Genomic DNA, 22,308 nt, shown 5'->3' on the forward strand with positions numbered 1-22,308 from the left:
AATGTGTAGAACAACATCCTTAGAACCCATGTAGATATAGTTTTCATATAATTCATCCCCTTGACCAAAATAATCATAGGATATTTCAGAGTTCAACTATCAACTCTGATCAGGTTGTCCACATTGTATTTCAAAATATCAAATCTATCTGATGGATTACCCTGACCAAAGTTTTACTAAATTGAAAGATAGCGACTCATTCTTCTCCAACTCTTGGAGTGGTCAATTCCATCTCGATCACACTCTGACTTTGCAAGTACTTGACTGTGCCCAGAAGTCTTTCATCACTAAATTAGAAATTCAGTTAGTCCAGTATCAAAGCATAGTGAGTTGCTTGCAAGTTACTGAGGTGATCTCAGGTCTAAGGGACACTTATACCTATATCCCATCAGAGACATTCTCGATCACAGAATGCTCTAGAGTTGGTCACGTTCAATGATGATGTACCTTTACATCTCACCTGTATGCTATACCAGTATCTCCAGAATCTTTGGTTATGAGGACAACCAACCCATATGGCCTACGGTGACCTATGCTCGATAGAAGTTATCGTCCTTATTAACAATCTATCATTTGGTCATGAATAATTTTAAGGACTAATCGATAAATTCTCTCTTTATCGAACTTAAATAGTCCTAAAGACTTCATCATAACAATGGAGTTTGTTAGAAGATAAAAATTTATGATAAAAATGCCAAAAATATATTTTATTTATTAATAAATCAATGACAATACTTAGTAGCTCAACCGTCAACAGCTTGATGATTGGCTTTTGGGACATATTTTCTAACAGAACATCAATTAAAGTTAGATCTGATTTTCTAGATATTATAATATGATTACAAAATTATTTTAGATCTAAAATTATTTTAGATCTGAAATAAATCATGAGTTATTCAAATCTGAAATTGGTTTTAGATCTGAATATTTTAATTAGGGTGTAATTTGGATCTAGTATGTTTGCTGAAATTCTTTCTACATGCATAGATTTAGTATTATTGTTCATATATTTGATATGTGAAAGATAATTAGATTTGATTTTTAATTGATTACATATGTGATATGTTAGATTAAATTCTTAGTAGCTTAGTAATCAAATTAAGATAGTCACCATGGCCGTTCGATCATAAGATGATGAAGGGATTAAAGTCCCTCTCTTATCAATTTGATGGGTTCTCTCTTATGATGTGTAGGGGTGCTGACTGTGATGTTTCTTATGAAGATGAACAGTGAACAAAAAATTATATGTGTGGTATATTTTAATTTAAATCAGATTATGTATATATTTTTATATATTTTAGATCATAAAATATTATATTTGCTATATTATTTGACAACCGATCTAAAACTTAATTTTTGTAAAATCCTAGATCCAAAACCCTAGGCTTGTTTGCATGAAAGCATGAAAGTGTGACTGGTATGCCTGTGGAGCTGACTCAATTCTCAATTGGGTCGACTCGAGTGCTTGGTGGGTTGACTCATTTTTATTAGAGTCGACTCAAGACCTTAGTAGGTCAGCTCATTTGCTGATGGGCTAACTCAATTGTGCAGGCTAGGTCTATAGGTTTATGTTTGACTCAGTGTGTGCTGACTCACTATGATAGTCGATTCGTGTATCAAGATGAATCAACTCGATTCTGCAAACAGTGATATTGTATAAGATACAACACAAATAGTTTAGATTAGAAAATATTTTAAGATCTAAGCTTAAACCCATGTACATAATACACTTAATTAAGAATTAAGATTTGAAATTAAAAGATCTAAAATGATAAATTTAAGGTCTAAATTTCAATGCATAAAATATGAACTTTCGGGTATGGGTTAAACAAATTAGGTTTAGAGACTAAACTACAACTAGGATCATTGATTAGATCAAGTTAGAATCCTTTTTAATTTTGAGCAGTTGATCGAATCTAATCAAGAGTTGATTGAAATTCTGTCAAAGGGGCTCAAAATCGAATTTAGTTGTAGTTGGTCAAATTGATTCACATATGATGTGAATTGATTAAGTCAAGATCGAATTTGGCTCAGCGGTTCGAGCCCGGATCTATAGGTTAACTTAATTAATTCTAATCAACCAATTTGGTGTCTAAGGCAAGTACTAGATGGTGGTTAGTTAATTAGTTCCATTGTCTGATCTGACCAATTCATTGGTGTTTAAGGAAAGCAACGAGGGGACCCCCACTCATCTTTACTTACCTAGCCATCTTGGGAGATTATTTTTTGTATTAGGTTACCTGTTGACTCGAGTTCACTCATGCTAACTAGGTTGGTCAGACATGAAATATACTGACCTAAGTCATACTAGTCACTACATCAGATGTATGTGACTAATTAGAAAAGATCTAAATCCAAATCTCCTCACTAAATATTAAGTCTACTGATCTTCCATCGTTGTAGAGATGCAGGTGCCTTTTTCGATGTTGATTGTTCTCGATCGGTTATAATGGTTCGGTTGCATCAAGAAGGCATAACCACTTTATTGGCATCAGATGCCCCGAGGTAAAGATGGGGTTGGGCCCAATAACTATTAGGTGAGGGACTCAATGATGACTTTGCTCTCACAGGTGAACAATGGGTCGGACTTAACTAAGGAATGTGCCAATAACTATTACGTGAGGCCACAGAACTTAGAGACCAAGCCACTGTAATATGCTTAGAGAAGTATCTGGGTAAAGAGTTTTCCACGCATTGATATACATGTCATCAATAACTGTTAGGTGAGGTGCCGTACATCGATAGGATTGCAGCATTCACTAGAACCATTTATCATGTTAGGATTTCTATTTTTTCATCTGAGGAGTGTGAGAGACTCAAAAAATTAGTGGGAGCCTTTTGTTTATTTTTAAAGTCACTAGAATAAACTATTACAAGTACAATCATCTAATTAAATCTTTACTCTCTGTGATCAATTCTTTCAACTTCCAACACTCTAGCTTGAATCCTAGATATCTACTACTTAACCAAAATCGATTACATATTCTGGGTCAAAAATTTAAGAATAGTTCTTAACTTTTAGAAATTAAGCCATGTTCTTGACCAGGTTAACCCAATGTCATCAGCTTCTTCAGTCCATAGATAACGAGCTATACTTGACAAATGGTTGGATATTGACAATTAGGTTAGATGCGATAAATTAGATTCCATAGTCGATGAGATCCAATATATGCATAAGAACATGTAGACTACCAATGATATGTTGATTCATCTATAATAGTTATGAGATGATCAGAGTTGCACAACGCATGAGATGCATGATGGGCAGTTTGTCCATGATCGATGATCAAGGACATTGAAGAGCTTGAAAAGCTTGACATGACTATGCATAAGAAATTACTAATGGATTTGATCCTATAATTTTTGATTCATATGGATAGTTTGTGAAACTATTATATGAATAAATATTATAGCATCTTAACTGAATGATCAATATGCTGGTAACTAAGGGACCTTAAAAAGTTTAGAGGTACATACCTAGAGAATCTAAAAGAAATATTTACATATTTTTGGAAGGTATGTCGAATTGCTCAAAATTAATTTTATGATTTTTTCTTTTTTATTAGACTTTAGTGCATATTACGCACTTTAATATAAGGTGTAAGGAAGGAAGAGAATTGAGAGAAGGTAAAGTGACTCTTTTGAGTTGACAATTGTGCAAAAATTGCACTGAGGTTGTGAGCACCTAACCTCGGTGATTACTGTTTGGATTTAATTTTTGTCATTTGCATGGTGTGATGCATTTGTAAAAATTAATTGAGCAAAACAGTGAATGCCATTGGGTCTGAGAGATTCAAAACTAGATAACCTGAAGTATATAGATGGTTCTTTTGGCTAGGTCATATATGAAAAGAAATGATTTGCCGACTGAAGAAAATGGACCTTTGGGCTCATTGACTGTTAAGTCATATCTAGTCTGTAAATCATCTCTTTGAGGATTAATGATCAAGTTATCCTTTATGGGTTAAAGGACTAGGACCACTGAGGTACTTATCTTGGTACACATATGATATGTATAGCCCATTTGATAAGCTAGACTAGGAGGTTGTCACTACTTCAACACCTTTATCAATGAGCATCATGGTATAGGTATGTATGTGAGATACAAATCTGAAAGATTTTGAAAGATTCAAAGAATTCAAATATGAAGTAGAAAAGATAAATACAAAAATCTCTAAAGATATTCTGATTGGATCAAGGATACAATATCAAATAGAAAATTTATTGATTATTTAAAAAGAATGGCATAGTTTCATGATGGAATTCTCCTTGTACACCTTAGCTCAATGATATATATGTGAAGAGCAATGACACTATATGAGATATAGTCTAGTCCATCATGAATATCACTAATTTAATTATTGTTTCTTTAGGAGTAAGATTTAATTTCTGAAATTTAAATCAGGTTTCCTCTAAAGTTGGTTTCACCACACCATATGAGATATGATATGGTGGATAAGTTAGAGGATAGGTCTGTGAGAACTCATTTATAGGGTATCCCAAAAGATGTTTGAGATATCATTTTCTCTTTCCAATGGTTCACAATGTGATTATGAGCAATCATACTATTTTCTTAGAAACAGTGGGAGGATGAACTCAAAAAGAAAATCTCTAAAGAACAATGAGTCACAAAATCTATACAATCTATTTAAGATGAGACAGTATATGTAGTACTTTCTCCACCTCATCGATCTAGTAAGATCTCCTATCCTTTAGAAAGATACTTGATATTTTTACAAAAGATTCAGAGAAAGTGTTTCTCGAGGGAGATTGAGAACATAAAGATGATCCCAAAAACCTACAACGATATGAAATGAAGAATCATGTAGTTACATGAAGGTTAGTGGGAGGGTTCTATGCTGACATCGATTATGATATGGTTATATATAGACCTTTTTTTTCAAAGATCTAGGTCAAATATTTTAGAAATAAAAGGTGTATAGAGATAGATCCTAAAAGGATGTTTGATTTTTACAGATAAGTACATAGAAGAGGTGTTGAAAGGGTTCAGCATTGAAACCTTCAAGAGAGATCCATTATCCTCTTGGGTATAGGTGTATGCCATGCTATGTACTTGACTTGGTATATCTTGTTGTGAAAGTCACGAGCAAATATTAGTTGAATTCAGGCTGGGAGCATTGGATTGCTGTGAAAATGTCCCTAAGTACTTGAGAAGCACTAAGAAATTATTCCTCATCTTTGAAGAAGGGTTAGAGCTAAGAGTGGGAGGATGCATTGATGTTGATGGTACAATGTCTACATCAGCATGTATTCTTGACTTATATTGGTTTTATTTATTGGAAGGATTCCAAATAATCGACCAGTGAAAGCTAAATATGCTATAGATATGCAAGATGTATTCTGATTCTTATGATAGTTGTAGACTTAGATGTCATACCATTGGATGCTATGATATTGTACTGCAAAGATAATGGTCCATAGCCCTCGCTAAGGAGCCAAAGTCTCACCAGAAGTCTATGACATAGAACAGATATACGCGATTACCTCAAGTAGAAATACATGGAGGTGAAGAGAGTAGACTCCACATGATATTGGTAGGCCCAAGTCACATATCCAGCTAAACATTGAAACCTATCTTCAGAAGATGGGGCTCGGGTATATGGCAGATTGGCTTTAGTGCAAGTGGGAGTTTGTTGGATGTGTGCCGTATGTTGGAAAATATGTCCTAAAGTCAATCATTTGATGATTGTGCTGATTATAAATGTATATGAATTGATAAATAATAAAAATTATTTAGTATTTTTCATCACAAGGTTATATCTTCTAATGAACTCATATATTGTGATGAAGTCCTTAGGATTACTTTGATCGATAGAGAAGAATTTATCGTGTAGTTCTTAAATTGGTTCACGATCAAACGATACGCTATTACTAGGATGATAGCGATATCAAGTGTAGGTTGTTGTGTGCCATATGCATTGGTTGTCCTCATAACCAAATAGTGTGGAGACACTGGTATGGCATGCAGGTGACATATAGGAGTACATCATCACAGAACATGACTAACTGTGGAGCACTCGACTGTCAAGGGTATCTCGCAAAGGGTATGGGTATAAGTGTCTCTCCGATCTGAAATTACCATGGTGACTTGCAAGCAACTCACTGTACTTTGATGTTGGACTAACAGAGTTTTTAATTTAGTGATAAAAAATTTTTAGATGCAGTCAAGTACTTATCAAGTCGGTGCGTGAGTCAAGATGGGATTGACCCCTTCAAATTAGTAGGAGATATGCATCAGTATATTTCAATTTAGCAAAATCTGAGTCTGGATAATCTATGTGATGGATTTAAAAAAGATTAAAATATAATGTGAATAACTTATCTATGATTGACAATTAAATCTTAGTTCATCCTTGAGCATTAGGGTCAAAGAGATGAATTATATGGTAACTATATGCTATAGGTTCTTGAATGTTGCTTCGCCATCATTCTACCTATCCGGACGTCGGATCATCATTACTAAGTGGTTACATCGATTGGTTTAGAAAGTTATTTTTGTATTATCGATTTAGGTTTGAACCTATGGGGTTACACTCAAAAAAAGTTTCTGACTGATCAGGTGGTTGATCAACGATTGAGAATCGTTCAAGGGCATAATCGTCAATTCGATTGATGATTAATCTTATAAAAAAGTTATAATAAATTAATTTTTCAAATATTAGTATATTAATAAAAGATTAATTAGTAATTAAATTATTGATTAGCTCAAATTGATTATGCAAAGAGGATTAAATAAAATATAATTGAAATAGATTCAATTAGGTTTGACCCGATTAGGTTGTGAGATGATCAATTGCTGAGGGAGAATTATCCCTGATTTGATCAGAACTTTAGTTCAATCAATTTTTAATTTGATTAAAATTTGATTAAAAATTTATGAACCTAATTAGATTAGATTTTATATATTTTATTTGGACTAAACCAGATGTGATTTGGTTTGGATTCAACTAAGAAAACTTAGAGTCCTTATTGGAATAGGACTCTTCTCCATTCACCAACCCAATTTGCACATCATATATCTCTACACACAAAATTATTTTATGTGAGATTTTTTTACACAAAATATTTCTTTCTCTTATCTATCTCAAGTCCAAATTTGATTTAGTTTTGTCAAAAAAAATTCTAAAATTAAATTTCAAAATATTCTTTATCAGGAGAATCTGTTCTCATCCGGATCAACCTCTCCATGCCAATAAATTTTTTATATTTATATGTGTAACATTTTGAGGAGATTACTTATAGAAGATATATTGGAGAACTAATCCACTATAAAAAAATATAGAAAGGGGTGTTCCATATTTTTTTGATATATTTTGAGATATGGAATTGTGAAGAGAGGCAGAATCTTATAAGAGTCCAAAATCATTAGGACTCTTCACCTCATCTCCTTACATACCTATAAAAGGGGCTTTCATGGTTTCTTTTAAGTGTGTAAGATACTTGTTGGGTATAAAATACCCACAGCCGAAACCCTCAGCGGAATCGGCATCAGAACAGCTCCACCCGGACTCCTACGGGAGCCGGGCTCCGCCGCAACATCAGAACGGCTCCACCCGGACTCCTACGGGAGCCGGGCTCCGCCGCAACATCAGAGCAGCTCCGCCCGGACTCCTACGGGAGCCGGGCTCTGCCTTTGATATCAACAGCAGCTCAGCTCCGCCCGGACTCCAACGGGAGCCGGACTCCACCTTCGACTTCGAGCAGCTCAGCTCCGCCCGGACTCCTACGGGAGCCGGGCTCCGCCTTCGACTTCCAGCAGCTCAGCTCCGCCCGGACTCCTACGGGAGCCGGGCTCCGCCTTCGACTTCCAACAGCTCAGCTCCGCCCGGACTACTACGTGAGCCGGGCTCCGCCTTCGACTTCCAGCAGCTCAGCTCCGCCCGGACTCCTACGGGAGCCGGGCTCCGCCCTCGACATCCAGCAGCTCAGCTCCGCCCGGACTCCTACGGGAGCTGGGCTCCACCTTCGACTTCCAGTAGCTCAGCTCCGCCCAGACTCCTACGGGAGCCGGGCTCCGCCTTCGGCTTCCAGCAGCTCAGCTCCGCCCGGACTCCTACGGGAGCCGGGCTCCGCCTTCGACTTCCAGCAGCTCAGCTCCGCCCGGACTCCTACGGGAGCCGGGCTCCGCCTTCGGCATCCAGCAGCTCAACTCCGCCCGGACTCCTACGGGAGCCGGGCTCCGCCTTCGACTTCGAGCAACTCAGCTCCGCCAGAACTCCTACGGGAGTCGGGCTCCGCCTTCGACTTCCAGCAGCTCAGCTCCGCCCGGACTCCTACGGGAGCCGGGCTCCGCCTTCGGCTTCCAGCAGCTCAGCTCTGCCTGGACTCCTACGGGAGCCGGGCTCCGCCTTCGACTTCCAGCAGCTCAACTTCCAGCAGCTCAGCTCCGCCCGGACTCCTACAGGAGCCGGGCTCCGCCTTCGACTTCCAGCAGCTCAGCTCCGCCCGGACTCCTACGGGAGCCGGGCTCCGCCTTCGACTTCCAGCAGCTCAGCTCCGCCCGTACTCCTACGGGAGCCCCGCCCGTACTCCTACGGGAGCCGGGCTCCACCTTCGGCTTCCAGTAGCTCAGCTCCGCCCGGACTCCTACGGGAGCCGGGCTCCGCCTTCGACTTCCAGCAGCTCAGCTCCGCCCGGACTCCTACGGGAGCCGGGCTCCGCCTTCGACTTCCAGCAGCTCAGCTCCGCCCGGACTCCTACGGGAGCCGGGTTCCACCTTCGACTTCCAGCAGCTCAGCTCCGCCCGGACTCCTACGGGAGCCGGGCTCCACCTTCGGCTTCCAGCAGCTCAGCTCCGCCCGGACTCCTACGGGAGCCGGGCTCCGCCTTCGACTTCCAGCAGCTCAGTTCCGCCCGGACTCCTACGGGAGCCAGGCTCCGCCTTCGATTTCGAGCAGTTCGGCTCCGTCCGGACTCCTACGGGAGCCGGACTCCACCTACGACCCCAATCGAAAGGAGGACCCTTCCCGGACTTCTACAGAGGCCGGACTCCGACCGCTGCCGAGCCTCGATCAACAGATCCACGCCCCTTGGCAGATCATAATAACAACCATGATCCTGTTCCACTTCCTGTAGCGGATTTCGTGCGGCTCCATTACTCTCTGACAGGCTGCGTCAACAGCCACGATTCTGCTCCACTCCCTGCGGTAGGTGCAGCACGATCCCACTACTCGCTGGCAGCTAGCGGCAACGGACGCCGCTCCATTACCTGCAACAGGCCCTACGTGGCAGGCTATGACAATAGCCACGGGTCTACCCCACGACCTTTTGCAATCAATTCCCCTGACCATGGGCGGCCCACTATCAGACGGTTACAAACGTCGCCATCAATCCATTGCCTCCTCCGCCTATAAAAGGGGGACCCAGATACGTTATTCTCTAAGCTCATTTTTCTTATCTCAAAACTCTGCTAAATTCTCCGTTCGAGCACTCCATTCTTGTTGAGGCAGAGAACTGACTTGGGCGTCGGAGGGTCTTGCCGGAGCAACCCCACCTCCGGTTTAGACTTCCCTTGCAGGTCCCGGCGGCGACCGCGGCTTCCCCGACTCCAGCTTCTCCGACGCAAGCAGATTTTTGCACCAATAGATTGGCACTAGAGGAAGGGCCTGAACCTTCGCAGCACCCTTGTTCTTAAAGGAGCGCTCAACGGACCCGCTTCCGACCATCTTTTCTGGCGCCCAATCCTCCTTCCCTCATCTGATGCCCTCTCACGAGGTCTCTGCACAACTACCTCCGGCTATGGTCGCTGATAAAGGGTGGCTGGATGACCGGTCTCCGTCGGATTTCGTTAACGTCATCTCGGGGGAATCCCGGTGGGAAGCAATCAGCAAATCAGCTGCATCTCTCAAGCGGCAAAAAGTTGAAGAACCCATAGCCTTCACTGAAGAAGACACCCAGGGAGTCCAATTCCCTCATGACGATCCGGTCGTAGTTTCCTTGAACATAGCAAATTACGACGTCCGTCGTATTCTCGTCGACAACGGAAGTTCGGCCGACATCTTGTTCTACAACGCCTTTTCAAGAATGGCCACTCTTGGCGGTCATCTAAGGCCGATTTACTCCCCCTTAATAGGGTTTACTGGTGACGCCTTCCGACGGAGGGAATGATAACTCTAACTGTGACCGCGGGTCAGCATCCAAAGCAGTCCAGAGCCCTGGTGAATTTTCTGGTGGTAAAGGCGCCGTCTGCCTACAATGCGATTCTTGGCCGACCCGGCCTCAATGCCCTCAGAGCTGTTGTTTCAACCTACCATTTAAAATTAAAGTTCCCCACCAGCCGGGGGATCGGAGAAGTTCGGGGAGACCAAGCACTGGCTAGGCGTTGCTACAATATTGCCTTGCAAAGAAGCGATCAGGCGGACCCCTGTCCGGTCGACGGATTGGATGCTCGCGATGACCTCACTGAAGAGAGGGGCGGACCAATTGAAGATCTAATACCAATCCCTCTGAATGATGGGAACACAGAGCATGTGGTATTAATTGGCTCCAACCTGGGGGAGGAGGTGCGGACGCGTCTTGTGGATTTCCTCTGAAGAAATGCGGACGTTTTCGCATGGGTCCCGGCGGATATGCCGGGGATCGACACAGAAGTCATGGAACATCATCTGACGGTCGACCGTAAACATCGGCCGACAAAAGAAAAGATCTGGAGTCATGCACCGGAGAGGCAGAAGGCAATAGCCGAGGAAGTGGATAAGCTTCTCAAGGCCGGATTTATCAAGGAAGTCAATTATCCTGAGTGGATCTCCAATGTCGTCTTGGTCAAGAAAGCAAACGGCAAGTGGAGGATGTGTATCGACTTCAAAAAGCTGAATAAGGCTTGCCCAAAGGATAGCTACCCCCTTCCCAGGATCGACCAACTAGTGGATACTACCTCGGGCCATGAGCTTCTCACTTTTATGGACGCGTTCTCCGGCTATAACCAGATTAGAATGGCATTGGAAGATGAAGAAAAGATAGCTTTTATCACTAATCGTGGCCTCTACTGCTACAGGGTTATGCCGTTCGGCCTCAAGAACACGGGCGCAACCTATCATCGACTGGTGAACAAAATCTTCAAGGAGCAGATCGACCGAAACATGGAGGTTTACGTGGACGATATGCTCGTGAAAAGCAGGTCTTCCAGAAATCATGTCGCCGACCTCGAGAAAACCTTTGGCGCTCTTCGAAAGTACAGAATGAAGCTGAACCCGACCAAATGCGCCTTTGGGGTAACCTCAGGAAAGTTCCTGGGCTTCATGGTATCGAGGCGCGGGATTGAGGCCAATCCGGGGAAAATCCACGCCATCCAAAATATGACCGCCCCAAGATTGATCAAGGAGGTTCAGTGCCTCACGGAGAGGATTGCGGCCCTTAATCGCTTTGTCGCGAGGTCGGCCGAACGATGTTTGCCCTTCTTTCAAACCCTCAAGCAGTTGAAGAACTTCTGTTGGACCTCTGAATGCTAACAGGCATTCGAAGAATTAAAAGGCTACCTTAGCTCACCCCCACTGCTGGCGAAGCCCGAACCTGGGGAGGAATTATTTTTGTACCTGGCAGTCTCTCCCACAACCCTCGTAGCCGTCCTTGTCAAAGAAGAAATGAAAGTCCAGCGGCCGGTCTACTACATTAGCCGTGCGTTGAGGGATGCCGAGACCAGGTATACTAAATTAGAAAAACTGACCTACGCCTTGTTGATTGCAGCTCGGAGACTCCGACCTTACTTTCAAGGGCATACGGTGACACTACTCACCGATCAACCGATCAAGGCGGTTTTGCACCAAGCTAATACCTCTGGAAGAATGGCAAAATGGGCAATCGAGCTCACAGAATTCGACATCAACTACAAACCTAAACCAGCAATAAAGGCCCAAATATTGGCAGATTTCATAGTAGAATGCACCATCCCCGAGGAGGCCGAACCTGAGCAAAGCAAAGTTGACGACCTGAAGGCTCGATCGAACTCCCCCAACGAAGAAGCCAGCCCCTCTGATTGCTTTTGGACCCTCCATGTGGACGGATCTTCCAACATGGCAGGTGCAGGTGCGGGACTAATCTTGGTTAGTCCGGAGGGGGTCGTCGCGGAGTACGCCCTGCGTTTCGAGTTCCCCGCAACGAACAATGGAGCAGAATATGAAGCTCTGATCGCAGGATTAAGGGTCGCTAAAGAGATTGGAATAGGTCGACTCTAGGTGCACAGCGACTCCCAACTTGTGGTGGGGCAAGTCAGCGGAAGCTATGAAGCACGGGAGGACAGTATGGCCAAATATCTTGAGAAAGTGAAGGAGTTCACCCCCGCCTTTAGCAGTTTCGACATCAGGCAAATTCTAAGGTCGGAGAATACCAGAGCCGATCTTCTCTCCAAACTGGCGACATCGGCTCCGGCCGAATTGCCCAAAGGTGTCCTCTTTGAAGTTTTAAAGCGTCTGAGTACGGAAGAACCGCGGCCCGTAATGGAGATCGACCACGAGCCCAGCTGGGTCGACCCACTGACAACCTATCTTAAAGATGGGATCCTCCCCCAAGATGCGAAAGAGGCCCGGAAGCTTCGAAATCAAGCCTCCTGGTACATCCTTTATGAGGGCAAATTGTATAAAAGATCATACTCCTTGCCCCTCTTAAGGTGTCTCCGGCCCTCAGAAGCTGACTACGCTTTATGGGAAGTACACGAGGGAGCTTGCGGAAGCCATTTGGGTGCCAGATCTTTATCCCACAAGCTACTCCGCCAAGGGTATTACTGGCCAACAATGCATCATGATTCGATCGAATATGTCAAGAAATGTGATCGATGCCAGAGATACGCCAACGTCCAGAGACAACCCGCCACCGAGCTCACACCCTTGAGTGTCCCATGGCCTTTTGCACAGTGGGGGATGGATATTCTTGGCCCCTTTCCCATGGCGTCCGGTCAAAGGAAATTTCTCCTTGTAGCGATTGACTACTTCACCAAATGGGTCGAGGCCGAACCACTAGCAAAAATCACAGAAGCGAAAGTGCAGGATTTCGTCTGGAAATCAATCGTATGCAGGTTCGGTTTGCCTAGAACCCTAATCACTGATAATGGACGGCAATTCACGGGAGTCAGATTTGCTGAATTCTGTGAAGATCTAAACATCTCCCACAACTTCACATCAGTGGCCCATCCTCAGGCAAACGGCGAAGCTGAGGTAACTAACAGAACCCTTTTGCAGGGAATTAAGACAAGGCTTGAAAGAGCGAAAGGAACTTGGGCGGACGAGCTTTATCATGTGCTATGGGCGTACCGAACTACCCAGAGTTTGCCTACAGGGGAGACTCCCTTTGTTTTAGCCTTTGGTACGGAAGCCGTCATCCCGATCGAGCTTAAACTCCCATCGGCACGAGTCGTGGCATTCGACGAACCCCAAAACACACAAAGTCTCAGGGCCAACCTCGACCTGCTGGAAGAAAGGCGGGAGATTGCACAGGTTCGGATGGCAGCCTACAGACAGAAAGTTGCCCGGTATTACAATGCCCGAGTCAAGAACAAGGCATTTAAAGCAGGAGATCTAGTGCTCCGACGAGCTACTGTCTCGCAACCACAGAGCCAGGGGAAACTTGCCCCGAACTGGGAGGGACCTTATGAGGTTAAGGAAGTAGTTCGGCCCGGAACTTATTATCTTAAGGAGCTCGGAGGAGCCGACCTCCTGCGACCATGGAACTCAGAAAACTTAGGAATGTACTATCAGTAATTTCGTCCTAATCAAAAAATGCGTGCCCATATGTCTTGGGACAATTCAAGCAAACTGTATCAAAAACAAGAGGGCAACCTCCTAAAGTCGAAGGCCCGATTCTTTTAGACCGGATGGGGGGAGAGGCCTTACAACGCCCATATGTGCCCCCACAGCCCTGTTAGGGACAGGAGGAGAACCTCGCCCTAACTTGAGCAAAGTCGAAGGCCCGGTTCTTTTAGACCGGATGGGGGGAGAGGCCTTACAATGCCCATATGTGCCCCCACAGCCCTGTTAGGGACAGGAGGAGAACCTCGCCCTAACTTGAGCAAAGTCGAAGGCCCGGTTCTTTTAGATCGGATGGTGGGAGAGGCCTTACAACGCCCATATGTGCCCCCACAGCCCTGTTAGGGACAGGAGGAGAACCTCGCCCTAACTTGAGCAAAGTCGAAGGCCCGGTTCTTTTAGACCGGATGGGGGGAGAGCCTTACAACGCCCATATGTGCCCCCACAGCCCTGTTAGGGACAGGAGGAGAACCTCGCCCTAACTTGAGCAAAGTCAAAGGCCCGGTCCTTTTAGACCGGATGGGGGGAGAGGCCTCGCAACGTCCATATGTGCCCCCACACCTTGTTGGGGACAGGAGGAGAACCTCGCCCTAACTGGAGCAAACCCAGAAACCCGGTCCTTCTAGACCGGATGGGGGAAAGACCCCACAGTGCCCTAAAGTGCCCCCGCAAGCCAGGCTAATAACGCGAGGAGGACCTCACGCCGGCCCGAGCAAAACGAAAGGCCCGGACTCCTATGGGAGCCGGGTCCCAGCGACAAAGAAGACTTCACCCGGACTCCTACGGGAGCCGGGTTCCGCTCTCAGTATCAACTGCTGGTAAGCTCCATCCGGACTCCTACGGGAGTCGGACTTCATCTTTAACTTTGATCGCAGAGGACCCCGCCCGGACTTCTACAGAAGCCGGACTTTGCCTAGGACTTTGGTTGCAGGAAAACGAAAGCTTTGCCCTGGCCCCTACGAGAACCAAGCTACTCCAACTTCAGGAGGACTTCTCCGCTCGGACTCCCAAGGGAGCCGGACTTAGCTCCGACTTCAACAGAGAAGAAACCCAAGCAAAAAGGAAAGCAAACAGTGCCCGAAGGCAACGGAAGCCTGGACCCCCAAATTCAAGCCCTAAGGGGGACTTCGGGCCCGAAGGACCCCAAGCGAGCCTACAGCCGTCAATGGAATCACAATTGGGTATCTTCGAACGGCGTAAGAACTGAAAAAGTAGCTCGGCAAACGATAACCCCACTGAAGAGGCCGCCGACGACCTTGAGACGATGTGACACAAACGAAGAGAAGGAAAGAAAAATGAAGAAGTTCGACAGACAACTATTTAACGCGAGATGCAGACGAGGTACCAAAATCTCTTTTTCATTTAACAAAAGTATACGTTACAGGACCCGGTGGGTCAGAAAAAAAGAGAGAAAAAGAAGATACACGTCATTACAAGTCTCGCAAGCACGGTTCGGGCAGGACGAACCGGAGGCCGCTACGAACTCCTCTCTCCATCTTTATTTTTCTCAGTCGCGTTCTCCAGTGCGTGTAACAGCTCTCATCCCATCTCACCTCATTCTATTTCCGAAGTCCCAACCCTGGCGGGAAAGGGGTGGGATAGATCTCCGAAGACGGTAAGGGCAACGGCGGCAGTAGCGAAGACCTGTTTCAAGAAGAACCGGAGTCACCTCGGAAGCGGTAGCGATGCCAGAGGTGTGCCTCATCTCCGAATGCCCCACAACAGCCGCCACCCAAATTGCTTCGGCAAGGTCGGCATGCGCTACTTCCACCGTCTCCGCAACAAGTTCTACTGCCCCACCGTCGACGCCGACCGCCTCTGGTCTCTCGGCCCCGACGGCATCAAAGATCCCGTCATGGCTTATGACGACTGCTCTGCCCTCTTGACCGGTATCACCCCGCCTTGCTACTCTGAAATTCGCAGGCAGAATAGCTTCACCAACAGCCCCCGTTATTAAACCCCTGTTGTTGAAGGAATTCTTCCTCGGGCCCCCTTTAAAATGACAGAGATTCTCACTGGCCGCCATTCTCCTCCTCACCTTCCTCCAAACCCTAAAAATCCCCTCAAGATCAGCCTCCAGAGTAGAGGACATGGTGTGGAAACCCTCAGAGAAGAATTGAGGGGCTAAAGGAGACAAGGACTGACACGAGGGAAGCAGGACTCTCAGGGGAAAGAAAAGCGCCAGGATAAGGCCATGAAAGGACTGAGGGGTTTAAATAGCAAACGGATCCTGGCGCAGTTATGGCGGCGTGTATTCCTGGGCCAGCTGGTGTGTGCCACGTGTCACGCTTATCCGCTTCATTGCTATCGAGGGTTGACCGCTCGCAAATTCCCGTGGCACGACGCTTGGGATCGCGCTCCAACGGGGGGTTTTGAAAAGACTCTTCAGGTCACCTTCACCAAAAAGCAGGCTCTGACGTACGCACATTAAGTGCTAAAATATCTGGAGGAGGCAGTGCACAGGATTCGAAGGGACGGTTTCGGCTATATCCATCTCTCTCTCTCTGTACTTCCTTCATCTGAAAATTCAAACTCGAAAGTAGGGGGACTGGTGTTGGGTATAAAATACCCACAGCCGAAACCCTCGAGGGAATCAGCATCAGAACAGCTCCACCCGGACTCCTACGGGAGCCGGGCTCCGCTGCAACATCAGAACGGCTCCACCCGGACTCCTACGGGAGCCGGGCTCCGCCGCAACAGCAGCTCAGCTCCGCCCGGACTCCTACGGGAGCCGGGCTCCGCCTTCGACTTCCAGCAGCTCAGCTCCGCCCGGACTCCTACGGGAGCCGGGATTCGCCCTCGACTTCCAGTAGCTCAGCTCCGCCCGGACTCCTACGGGAGCCGGGCTCCGCCTTCGGCTTCCAGCAGCTCAGCTCCGCCCGGACTCCTACGGGAGCCGGGCTCCACCTTCGACTTCCAGCAGCTCAGCTCCGCCCAAACTCCTACGGTAGCTGGGCTCCGCCTTCGACTTCCAGCAGCTCAGCTCCACCCGGACTCCTACGAGAGCCGGGCTCTGCCTTCGACTTCCAGCAGCTCAGCTCCGCCCGGACTCCTACGGGAGCCGAGCTCCACCTTCAGCTTCCAGCAGCTCAGCTCCGCCCGGACTCCTACGGGAGCCGGGCTCCGCCTTCGACTTCCAGCAGCTCAGCTCCGCCCGGACTCCTACGGGAGCTGGGCTCCGCCTTCGGCTTCCAGCAGCTCAGCTCCGCCCGGACTCCTACGGGAGCCGGGCTCCGCCTTCGACTTCCAGCAGCTCAGCTCCGCCCGGACTCCTATGGGAGCCGGGCTCCGCCTTCGACTTCCAGCAGCTCAGCTCCGCCCGAACTCCTACGGGAGCCGGGCTCCGCTTTCGGCTTCCAGCAGCTCAGCTCCGCCCTGACTCCTACAGGAGCCGGGCTCCGCCTTCGACTTCCAGTAGCTCAGCTCCGCCCGGACTCCTACGGGAGCCGGGCTCCGCCTTCGGCTTCCAGCAGCTCAGCTCCACCCAGACTCCTACGGGGGTCGGGCTCCGCCTTCGACCTCCAGCAGCTCAGCTCCGCCCGGACTCCTACGGGAGCCGGGCTCCACCTTCGGCTTCCAGCAGCTCAGCTCCGCCCGGACTCCTACGGGAGCCGGGCTCCGCCTTCGGCTTCCAGCAGCTCAGCTCCACCCGGACTCCTACGGGAGTCGGGCTCCGCCTTCGACTTCCAGCAGCTCAGCTCCGCCCGGACTCCTACGGGAGCAGGGCTCCGCCTTCGACTTCCAGCAGCTCAGCTCCGCCCGGACTCCTACGGGAGCCGGGCTCCGCCTTTGACTTCCAGCAGCTCAGCTCCGCCCGGACTCCTACGGGAGCCGGGCTCCGCCTTCGGCTTCCAGCAGCTCAGCTCCGCCCGGACTCCTACGGGAGCCGGGCTTCGCCTTCGACTTCCAGCAGCTCAGTTCCGCCCGGACTCCTACGGGAGCCGGGCTCCGCCTTCGATTTCGAGCAGTTCGGCTCCGTCCGGACTCCTACGGGAGTCGGACTCCACCTACGACCCCAACCGAAAGGAGGACCCTTCCCGGACTTCTACAGAGGTCGGACTCTGACCGCTGCCGAGCCTCGATCAATAGATCCACGCCCCTTGGCAGATCACAATAACAACCATGATCCTGTTCCACTTCCTGTAGCAGATTCCGCACGGCTCCATTACTCTCTGACAGGCTGTGTCAACAGCCACGATTCTGCTCCACTCCCTGCGGCAGGTGCTGCACGATCTCACTACTCGCTGGCAGCTAGCGGCAACGGACGCCGCTCCACTACCTGCAACAGGCCCTACGTGGCAGGCTGTGACAATAGCCACGGGTCTACCCCACGACCTTTTGCAATCAATTCCTCTGACCATGGGCGGCCCACTACCAGACGGTTACAAACGTTGCCATCAATCTGTTGCCTCCTCCGCCTATAAAAGGGGGACCCAGATACGTTATTCTCTAAGCTCATTTTTCTTATCTCAAAACTCTGCTAAATTCTCCGTTCGAGCACTCCATTCTTGTTGAGGCAGAGAACTGACTTGAGCGTCGGAGGGTCTTGCCGGAGCAACCCCACCTCTGGTTTAGACTTCCCTTGCAGGTCCCGGCGGTGACCGCGGCTTCCCCGACTCCAGCTTCTCCGGCGCAAGCAGATTTTTGCACCAACAATACTAGAAGAGAGCTCTTCATGTGGTAGAAGTTTGGGCATGGTTCATGGCATGAAAAATAGAGAGGAGAGTCCTCTCTCTTGGGGTGTGCGCAAAAACATGAATTTCAGGATTTTGATTCTATGAGTTTGGGAGGAGAAAATAAATTAGAAAAAAATTATTTTTTTCTCCATCTTTCTTTCACCTCTTCATCTCCTCTAGAAATCCATCTTCAATCTCTATAAAAGTTTTAGAGATTTGAAAAAAAGATCCAGATCAGTCAAGAAGAAGATCTTCGTATGAGCTTGCACTCCCGAGTTGACCGATCAGATCGGGGCTTCGACTAGATTTTTCGTAGAGATCGGATGAATGTGCAGCTGTGACCAATTAGTAAAGATCCTCTCCATCATGTCTCTCAGTAGATGTGATCTACTGCTCACATGCATGCATACTGATTTTATCTTCGGATTATTTTAGATTTTATATACAACATAACATGTCATAGATCCTAGAGTAGGTTGATTTGATAATTAAATCATATGTATGTTAGATTAATTTGATTAATCTAATTATCTTTCACGATAATTTTTTTGAAAAAATTTCAAAATACATGCATGAAATCACCTATGCATTCCAACAGTAGTATCCGAGCCTAGGTTCTATATGACATGATTTATGTGCATATTAAATCTAAAACCTAATTTTATTTAGATTTGATATATGATATTTTGATCTAAATTTAATTAATGATTGATCACATAAATTGATATAAGGTTATCTTGCTGTAGGGTTTACCCCTTACAGTGAAAAGGTTGTCCTAGTTTGTACTGATCGTTGATAAAATCTGATTTTATATTATACATGTGATATTTATGATCTGATTTAGATATGATTTAAGATTATAATCAGATCTGATATAATTTAGATTAGATCTAAATTCATGCATATATGATATGTGATTAGATTAGATTAGATGATCCGATTAGTAAGTACTTGGATTGGGTTGATCACCAGACCGTCTGGTTATAGGAGTAAGAAGGATTTAAAGGCTCTCTCTTTCTATTTGATGGGGTACTCTTATGACATGTAGGGGTGCCATGTGATTAGATCCCATAAAGAAGAATGTGAAAGGAAAAACTTATTTTTCTGCAAATCTTAGATCTTGAAACCTTAAGTTTGTTATATGTGATACAAAGTTGTATGAAATATAAGACATCTAATCTATATGATTAAAATTATTTTAATCATGAGAAAATAATATTTTAAATCATAAAAAATTTTAGATATTATCTAAAAGTATTATGATTGATTTTATTTTAATATTATGTAAGAATTTTCAGATTTGAAACTCTTTGAATCGTGCTTGCATAATTACTGAGCCGACTCAGTTTTGAACTGAGTCGATCCAGTTTCAGAATAAAAAATCTTTGCATAAAATTTGTTATAAATTATTTACAAAATGAAAGGATGAAATTGTTTCAAACTATAACCTTAACCATGTTGATGCAAAACTTAATTAAGAATTAAGTGTTGAGTTGATTAAATCTAGAATTATGATTTGAGATCTGATGATATTATATAAAATATGGAGCATGGGTTAGCTCAAATCAAGTCCTCTTAATTGGGTTAGACCTAAGGTTAGAATCAAAGAATTAATGGACTAACTAGAGAAATTGATTAAATCTAACCAAATATTGAATTAGATTAAATCCATGTTTCTTTAGAACCAATACAATAGTCATAGATGGTCAAGTCCATGTCTTTGATTAGACCAAATGAATCTTGATTATGGCTCAGTGGTTGAACCTGAATCATTAAGATAGTCAAATCAAAACTAATTAACCAATTGATGTCTAAGGTAAATTTGACATTTTGATCGGTGGTTTTTAATTGGGAGTGGCTTACCTGACTATTTTGATGATGTCTAATGCAAGCTTAGCAGACCCTCTCACTGATCTCACTTACCTGATCAATTTGATGAATTATGTCTTGATTAGACTACTAAGTGATTCGAGTTGATACATGCCATTAAGGTTGATCAGTGTGACTGATCTAGATGCTATTTCAACTAGTATGAACCTGATCTAATTCAATGACTTAGTGAAGTTAGTAGGAGGATTATGGTTTACTGATTGATCTCTTCTCATCTCTTCTCTAAGCTGATTCTTAAATCCTCTAAATTATTAGGTCCATAAAATGAGCTAGTTATGGAGATAACTAGATCATAGCCTCCCATTAAGATAAATGATAATGGGTCCATTATTTCTGATTGACATTGCAAGCACCATCCGTCTGGTATTCTCTCTGAATGATGAAATTATCATTCATCATATGATGACTCTGTTGCACTATCTGATGATGGTTGGATTGATCGAGCCATCCTCAGACCTGATCACTCATTAGTTAGAAATACTGAGTAGGGTCATATTAATGGTTTGACCTAATCAAAACTTTCAATGGAGGTCCATCGCCTACTGAAATAAAATTTGAGATAAAATTAATTACTAAAAATTATTTAAAGAAATAATTAGTTGAGAACCTATCCATAGATGCATATGGGTTGATCGAGCCATCCTTGGGCTTATATGTAGTCTGTGTAGATTCTAGTACCCACTAAGGAATTAAGGTAATTCCTTGGATTGGAGATAGAGGCTACCAATTTGACTAAAATAGTGGAAGAACCTGTAGACTAAAATCCAAATCTTTAGTCTCAATCAATTTATAAACATAGAGGTCTTGTGTTTTTCTTTCCGTTATCGCTAGATGTACATTGCTCCATTTACTGTTTGACAGTGACTGATTTATAGGACCCAACTTCGATAATTCATATCGAAAGTTGTGAATAATTTTAGAGCACGAATAGATCCTATATACAAATATAGATCCAGCACCTGAAGTTCCCACATCCAACCCATGTGATGCGATCAAAGATACTTATCAGAAGTGGCCAAATGATCATATCACCGTATGATATTATTGAGAGTAGCAAAGAACACGAATTTAGTTGTAAATTCGATGATGCTCAATGGGAAGAAATTTTTTAAATATTGAAGGAGTTCTTTCGCACCTCTGAAGATGTGTCTTCAGTGAGACAATAATTCTTTAAGAAAGAAAAAAAAAGAAGGTGCAAAAGAGTCATACTTGGGCTAACGAGTCTGAACTAATAAAAAGTCTAAGATTAACCTAGTCTGGTAGATTCTCTTGATCTGAACAGGCAAAAAAAGTAAAATCAGCAAAGGATTGCTGAACAAGGTACTTATATGTTAACACCTTATGATTTCTCTATCTGTGACACTACTACCTGGGTATTGGATATCAGAAGTCTATGCAAATTGTTGTAATGACTTCAGGATAGTAGAAAGTTTAAAAATAGCATGAGATTTTTGAACATTGGAAATAGAAGTTATATTTCAATCCTGGTTTTAGGAATCGTCAAGCCTATTTTCAATTCTAAGAATGTCATTTTATTGATTGTCACTATTGTCTAATAATTTTATGATATCATTATGAATGATGTCAAAATCATATGGATTACTGAGAAATGATATTTATAAATAGTCACGGTCTGTTAGTGTACTGTACACAATCAAACAAACTTCCTAAAGTAGATAATGTCATAAATGACTACTTTTGATAATTTAGGCTCAGTCATATAAATAAGAATAGGATTAATAGAAGATAATTCTTGAGATCAATGATTGTGAATCATTGTCAACCTGTTAATCCTATCTCCTTAGTAAGATGACCAAGTCACCTTTTGCTGGAAAAGGTGAATGAGCCAATGATATTCTAAATCTGATACATACTGATGTATTAAATTTATAAACATGTTTACCATAAATTTAGATTATTTGAAATGTTCAAATAATTTCATAATAAGGTAGAGAAATGAATTGAAAGAGCATTAAAGTCTTTTGGTC

Source organism: Elaeis guineensis, chromosome 3 (genome assembly GCF_000442705.2).
Source record: "Elaeis guineensis isolate ETL-2024a chromosome 3, EG11, whole genome shotgun sequence".
Lineage (NCBI taxonomy): Eukaryota > Viridiplantae > Streptophyta > Magnoliopsida > Arecales > Arecaceae > Elaeis > Elaeis guineensis.